The sequence below is a fragment of the Uranotaenia lowii genome, chromosome 3 (genome assembly GCF_029784155.1).
Source record: "Uranotaenia lowii strain MFRU-FL chromosome 3, ASM2978415v1, whole genome shotgun sequence".
NCBI lineage: Eukaryota > Metazoa > Arthropoda > Insecta > Diptera > Culicidae > Uranotaenia > Uranotaenia lowii.
Window position 1 is genome coordinate 129,999,618 of NC_073693.1, and position 8,120 is coordinate 130,007,737.

The 8,120-nt window shown below is 36.9% G+C and overlaps 1 long non-coding RNA gene across 1 annotated transcript; it reads left to right on the forward strand.

Moving 5' to 3' along the window:
- The first annotated feature begins 4,456 nt into the window (after positions 1-4,456).
- LOC129757855 (uncharacterized) lies at positions 4,457-5,704 on the forward strand. The gene is made up of 2 exons (XR_008739832.1): positions 4,457-5,236; positions 5,296-5,704. It is a non-coding gene; the product is annotated as an uncharacterized LOC129757855 (long non-coding RNA).
- The last annotated feature ends 2,416 nt before the right edge of the window (positions 5,705-8,120 follow it).

The following is an 8,120-nucleotide window of genomic DNA, read 5'->3' on the forward strand; positions in this document are numbered from 1 at the left end:
CGTCATCCAAATCTCTGCTATGAGTAAATTAGATAAGAAACGATTTAAAAAAAAAAATCCAGTACTCTCTCGGGTGGCTAAATAGTTTCAGGTAAATGGTTCGTTAACAGCTCAGTTGAACTTCAATGAAACGCTTGAGATTTTCCATTCAAAATATCGGCTCAGCAACATACTGTTGAATACATTTACTTACTCATGTTTTATGCCACGAGAATGTTCGAGAAGTGTGAGTAAGAAACCCAACCGCATCTTACGTTTCAACAAGCCCCAAAGAAAAATGTAGAAGAATCGTTGAAAGCAATGTAGTTTCGACGGGCTTATTTCGGCAATAACAAAAAGTTTAAAATCGAACCCGATCAAAAAAAAACGTCATGTAAAAGTTTCCTTTTTGATTAACACTAACGTGTAAAAAAATATTCAAAATGGGGTACCTTGGTATCCTAATCAGCCAAAACCGGGACGATACTGGAAAAGCCGCGCCTCATTCGTTCGAAGGTCCACAAATACATGGCAAAGGTATCCAGATGGTCGATTCATCTTTATCATGGTGGAAAAATAAGAAACGGGTTTCGGAACCACCAAAACCTAGGGTCGGTTTCTTTAATGCTCTCATGGCATTGGCATTGAGCTTGTCATCCATACGACCCTTCTAGTGTCGCGCTTCCAGAGAATATCAGATCTAGTACTTCACTCCATAAAAGTAGATCTCCGAACAGCTTATACATCATCCTAAAAGAGCTGTGATAGATGAAGCCCAGTAGTACAGCTTGCTGGGTGATAAAATTTCGGCTAAACAGTTTGTGATCGGTAAACACAGCCATGACCTCGTTCACAACAAAATTCGTTCCCTCCGTCCAATGAGTTACCGATATTTTCCTTGTAGCTATGTATGTCACTGTAAAAACGTTAAAGGAAATTATTGAATAACTAGAAAGATTAAATTTGAGACTAAATTTACTCATTAGAGCCAATTCGTTCATGCTGTATTAATCAAAAAAAATTAGAACATTCAAAGGAAAGTCGAATGTAGAATAAAAAAAAAATAACTGAAAGAGATATGTCTTTATCTAGGTCAAGGTTCAATGAACTCTCAAAGTAAACAGAATATTTTTTCACGGTCAAGGTCATCAATAGAAATCTGAGGTTAGAAAAATGATTTAATAACTCCTGGAGACGATTTAAATTGAAACCACAATAACCATTAATTTCCATTCGAAGTCGACATTATATATCCAGAATATCTATCCAATGGCACTAATTGAAGGGTAAAACCCCTAAAATTTTAAATGATGGAAAACTTACCTTGGTTTAGCACATGCATCGACCGCATCGACTCGCTTGATTCATTACCTCTCTCCTTTTCCTTCCCTTTCTTTACACTGTTTGACAGATCGTTGAATTTCACTCACACATTGATATGATAATAAAGAAAAACATCGCCACTCCGACAGTGACAGTTCTACAATCGCACTGTTCAGGGATCTCTTCCAAACGTACTGAAATGTAAATAGTTCATTAAATATTAGAATAACTTTATTATTACTATATATATCGAATGTGTACGGTTTATTTATTATTCAATTGAAAGTAGGCAATAAAAAAAAATCTTTTGAATTTGTTATGTTTATGTTAATTTTTTTTTTATAAAATTTAAAGTAGTTTTTAGAATTATTAGTTTTATTAGTATTCCCACACTTTCAAGGGTTTTAATGGATGGGCGGTATAACAGGAGGTGTCCCTAGTTGGCTTTAATCGCTGGAGGCTGGAGTTCAAGTAACGCTGATGGCCAGTAAATACCTAGTCTTTAAACAGAGCGGAGTCGATTACGACGTTGATGCCTTATGACCCCGATACTCCAGGGCTTATACTTGCTTTATTCATACGTGCTTCATTCCGAATTGGATGTCATTTCTTCTTTTATTGTTGGTGAATTTCTCTTAAGCTAACGTAAATACGGCGTAAATTGACCGAGCGGATTTTAAATCGCGAAGGAAAGGTTCAGCATGGTATTCGTTGCTAGCGTACTTTCAGACGTAATATGTTGCGACTTGCGAAAAAAAATATTTGCTAGGATTTACTTGTATTCCTATGCAAACATTTTTTTCCCCGGTCCGAGGGAGAGTGTAAGCGCCAGATGACACTTCCAACGAGGTTTCACCGAATGGTCGCGTTAAATGTAGTTTTTCAATATCGCAGTGAGTGTCATTTGCATGTTTAGTTTTCTCTTCCAAAGCCTTCACCAGACCTAGCCACCTACTGCCAAACACAGCTGCCAGACTGTTCGAGCTTGAGAACTTCACCACCAGATGGCCATCAATCCAACTCTTGGTAGCGACGCCCGTGGTAGCGACGCCTGGATCACGACGCCCACTAACTCGTTAAGGCGCGAAGACGAGGGCAACGACCCGAACGATCGGTTCAAGGCCGGTCAGAGTATACTGGCTGATCCTCGTCCACTCTTCAAAAAATCACCAAAGTGCACACATCTCAAAACCCTAGTGCAGGTGTTACCGCATAAACCAAATTAAAAAGAAGAGCGATTGAAAGTGTTGCTAGAGGACGCCAGGTAAGCCGTGATTCGAAAACTCATCGTTGCCCTCGCCCAGAAAACTTACCCTAACAAGCGTTTGTCCTTACAAAAGGACCCTTTTGTCTTTGGCTTATAGTCCTTAACCAGCGCGACCTCAACCGGTTGTCAGCAATCCAGCTCCGTCGCCATATTGAGCTCGGGACAAGCAGTCACGTTTTTGGGGCTGTCACATAACTACCACGGGAGTCGAAGGAAAACGTTTTAGACCCAGGACCACCCGAGGAAGTCTACCGGAAGGTTCGAGCGGACGGAAGTCGACGGTGGTACCACCAACCAGCATTACCAGCAAGGGCTATGCCCTCCAGGTCAGATCATAGCCATAAGTAAAGTGGGAGGTTCAGCAGTGCAAAAGTTTGGTAATATATCGTTTATGAGAAGCGCAGTTATTTTGGGAGTTTTCTTTGCATGTAATTTGATATTCCCTGTGATTTGTTTTGAGGATAAGCGTGCCGCCCTGAGGCCAAAAAAAAGGGAGTCTCTGAGACGCCGGCGGAAGTGGTAAGACGGTTCTTACAAATAGGAATGTTCAATCAGTTGCCAGCTGGTCAGGTATATACACGGATGCCGGAATACCTGTAAGTAAACTAGCCCACCTGATTGATTCGTTCTTCCAAAATATACCTACATCAACACAATACATTCACTCCATAACAGTTCATACGAAGCCATGGGGTCCGGGTATGATGGCGCGCTGCATTGGAGATTTGTCGAACATAATAATCCAAAGAATGCATGTGAGCACATACTTTGGCAGAAACTGCGGTGAATCCGTGCACCCATGGTGGATTACCAACATACAACATACAAATATTTTCACGTTTCTCCCTCTTTACGCACAAGAATATTTCTCGTGGTGTAATTTCTGGGTTATTTCTCACTGAGAAATATTTCTGCGATTAAAATTTATGCATTGAGAAATGGACAGCAGTGACATCTGGTGGTGGACATAAACAATATGTTTTGCACAATAAAGAAAGTTTCGGAACAAATAAAAACAAAATAAGTGTTTTAAAATATTCTTTATTTAAAATTTTAAATAAAAACAACACAAAATTTGCACACAAAAAAACAAAAAAAAAATTTAAACAAAATCCACGCTGGACATCGACTTCTCATTTTTTTTCACCATCCTGTTCACCTGCATGATTTGGCTCTTGGTTGGAATTTTCAACTTACTTCTGTCGAAATAATCCACATTTTTTTTTTATTTGGACGGCCAATGCTCACCTCGAACATCGACACAACACTGCCACACAGGTCTTCCAACGGCGACAGTCCAGTTTAGGCGCGTTTAATGTTTCCTTATTTCGCCAAAGCCGATAAAAGTTTAAAAATTTTCGAGCGAACACCGATTTCTATATACACAATAATTCCAAACTCAAAAAGTGAACAAAAGAAGACACCTGCCAAAAAGAAGAACAAAATGACAGCTCAAATGTTTCGGTGATAAAATTTATGCACGCGGAAGATTTCTCAATGTGAAATGTTTCCTGTGCATAAAAAATAATTATCGCGGTGTAGTGAATGTAGGTATAATCATGTATAAAAATAAAATATGTAGGAAATGTCAAGTAATGTATAAAGAAAATATTCTAACATATAACTAATTGAATAAATATATAAAAAGTACTAGATGATTTCTATCTAGGATGGAGATCTCCACATTCTTTAGAATGTGTGTAGAATATAGAAGTGAGAATACAGATTTGAATGTGGCAACGCTGAAGAGAGTTTCACATGCCTGGAAAAGAGAAAACGAAAATCAGTTTGAACAAGAATGAAATGGAGAAAGGAGGTCTTCCGTTGTTTGATGGCGATCAAACTGAAAAGTGGAAGAATTCCGGTTGAATTAATTCAATCGGTTACGACACGCGGCAGTTACTTTTTAATGACTGAAGTAATTAATCATCTAGAAATCACTGGATAGATAAATAAAAATTGTTTTTGTATTTGATTTATTTCTGAGTCATACGTGTGATCACAGCCACAGCAACAAGAAGGTTGTTTTGATTTCGACACGGAAGGCCGATTTTTAATTATTGACGAAAAAAAATTTTAATTTTTAATAGTTTTTTCGTTTGTACCGTCGCTGTATGGTGTTTTTTTAACGTGTTTAGTGAAGTAGAGTGCAAAAATAAACAATATAGTGAAGTGAACCAGTGAAAAAAGAACGATGAGCTTCGCAGATGCTGCTCCTGATGGAGCAGCATCTAAAATGACAAGGCCCCCTAACCTTGAAACTGGGAATGAGTCAGCACTACGAGGAGATGACTCTACCCAAGCAACATTTTAAACTCCTGATGGTTTTATAGGGAAATATGGAAGTTTTATAACGAGATTGCAAAAGCCTTAATAGCCGTGAAGCGTATTTCAACAAGACCATTACAAAAACTATCTTCAGAGTATCTACACGACGTTTATAAAACCTGTTTTGAAAACCTCAATCAATTTCAAGAATATCTTTATTTTCCGTGTATATAGCGGGTTTGGAGGCCGCTATAAAGCAATTTCAAAACCTCGCTATAAAACCCTGTCAAAATGTCATAAAACGTCAAGTGCCAACAGCTGCTCGGAAAACAAATAAGAAGAAGAGAAAAAAAAAACAAAACCGACGAGAAATTTGCGTACGATTTCTGCAATCAGAAGGTAATTTTTCCATCGTAATTTTTAACTTGTAGCTAATTTTTTTTTTTAAATTGGTATAGGTAATAGCCGGAAATATGCCCTGCCTGGCCCAGTCGTCCACAATTCGGCGCAATCGCATCGTTCAGGCCGTTGTACTGATGCGGAGATTGCAGGTTCAAGTCCTGTCGCTGAGCCGAGTCCGGATGTTTATTGATTTGCCGGTACCGGATGGTTTTTCTCACCAGCAACAGATCCAGAAAAGTCCAACTGTGCCGTCGCATTAGCCGTTGGAATTGCTGCGAAGCTGTGGCGGAATGTGGCCAGGAAAACACCCGGAAAACAATCTGGGCCGTTGTTCCGGAGCTGCTATATGAAACCAGAATGACGACGAATGACTATTTCCCAAACAAGTACAGGGAATTCGACAGCTGGAGCCGGATTAAAAGGTAGTGTAATATAAATTGAGTTTTAAATAAATAGTGAATCGCATTCTGTTTTTTTTTTAATTATTTCATGGAATCACGAAACGCCATTTTGATGAATTATTGAAAATATTGAGAAAATAAATCTCATTCGTTCTGTTATTATGAAGCATTTAATATTATGAAGCATATAAGAGCTAACACCTTACTCGCACAAAAATTGTATAAAATACTGATAGAGAAACAAAATGACAGAAACTCAAAATTATTTTTCATGTTTCGAAATATACATTTATTGAAATCTTTTATTTCGCAAAACTGTGATGGGGCGCGTTTTTTTCACATGTATTTCGACAAATCAATCGATAAATTTTAAAGCGCATCAGATTTGTGAATGAGGTAGCTTTTAACATCATGTAATTAAATTGATCAATTAAATATTACGGAATATCAACAATTGGAAAAGTGGAACCATCTTATTATGTTTTCGACTCAGTCTGATATTTTTTCGTCAATTCGATTTCAAAACCGCTGTAAGAAATTAAATTTTCACTCAAAAAAAATTTCACTCAAACTTGACAACTTTCATCTGACGAAACCTGGTTTTATAAGGTACTTTTAATGTGTTCTTCAGAACCTCCTGTAGGTGGGCCTTTTTACACTTGTAAGTGTTTTAAAGATGTTTTAATGGGGTTTATAAAACTAAACGTTGTTTTATAGCGCAGTTTGGAAGAATTCTTCCAGTTTTTTATAAAACTAAAATTGTTACTTGGGTATGGAATGCATCGAGTTGCAACAAACAACAAACAGGAAACAGGACGACATTTATATGAACACAAATAGAACTACAGGAAGACATGAACAGGAAAGATCAACAAAAATCTTTAAAAACTACGAATACAAACCGAGTGATGGACGGCCATACAGAGTACAAATAGAAAACACAGATATTGAGAAAACGAAGACACTCAATCGCTTGAAAATCGGAGAAATCCTGCATCAGAATGGTTTCGATAAATCAATCGAGGACATTAGGAAGACTGGAAGGAATACCCAAGCAACATTTTAAACTCCTTTTGGTTTTATAGGAAAAAATGCAGGTTTTATAATGAAATTGCATAAGTATTGGTAGCCGTGAAGCGTATTTCGATAAGACCATTACAAGAATTATCTTCAAGATATCTACACAACGATTATAAAACCTATTTTGAAAACCTCAATCGATTTTATTTTTTTTTTTATTTTCCGTGTTTATAGCGGTTTTCAAAGCCGCTATAAAGCAATTTCAAAACTTTGCTATAAAACCCTGTCAAAATGCCATGAAACGTCAAATGTCAACAAACAGCTGATCGGATTGATTGTGACGAAAACAAACAAACCAGCGAGAAGAATTTGTACGAGCAAAATTAAAATTCCTTTCCTCTCAACCGCCGGCAGTAATAAAGAAGGTAGGATTCTCATCATTTGGTCGTCTAGTTGCAGTTTTGATTTATTTATTTTAACTTATGTAGGCACGAAACAACCGGACAGAATTAGGCAAGAAAGTGTCGGCTGCTTTACCCTGACTACTGCAATTTTGCAATTATGTTCCGGTCAACATCTACCCCATTCGGATGTTTACCGGGTATTTGTTTAATACGGTTCCGGAGGATGATTTTTTCGAATAACAATGCATTGGGATCGCCAATAAAATACCGTGTTGGGTGGCGGAGGAGTAATCGTTAATATTGGCAAAAGAATTGGAATTTCTAGTCGGTGGATCTGAATGCCTTGGGACGAAAGATGATTTCGTTACGACTGTTTGTGAACTCAGTGTTAAGTGTTAATAAGTGTTGAATTAGTGAATTCATTCGAAAATTATGAAAAATAAATTATTGAAAAGTTAAACGAGAACATATTTACTTTTTTATTTACTCATTTTATGCAATCAAAAGGAAAATTTGCTCTTTTTTCTGCGTGTTAGCATATGTAAGCTGTTTTTTTCAGAGCTGATGGATAAAAGACATACAAGTGGTTATAAAAAAGCTAATACCTATGTGTCTCGGTTGAACGCCATTTTTGTTACAAAATTTTGGAACTTCAAATGTTTGTTTGCTAGGGATATTTTAAAAATAAAGCATTATTTTCCGTAAATTGTTTGATTTGTCGGTACTATCACATTATATTTTCTCGAATACTGACAAATATCACTTATAAAAAAGATTTTCCTACAAACCTGGAAGATTTGGTTTTGAAATGTTCATGTTAAACTTATTTGATTCGTAAAATTACGGAGGCGCGTATTTTTTTGGCCTCTTTTTCGAAAAATTAAACGACAAAATTTCATGCGCACCAATTTTAGGCAAATAATATTACGAAAACCAAACTTTTTTATTCGTTTTATTGATCATATTATAAGTCCATGTTTTGCTGACCAGGTGCGCGATGATATTTCTTTATGTTAGAATTGTTATGAAAAATGGTATTTCAAAACCTAAACGAAA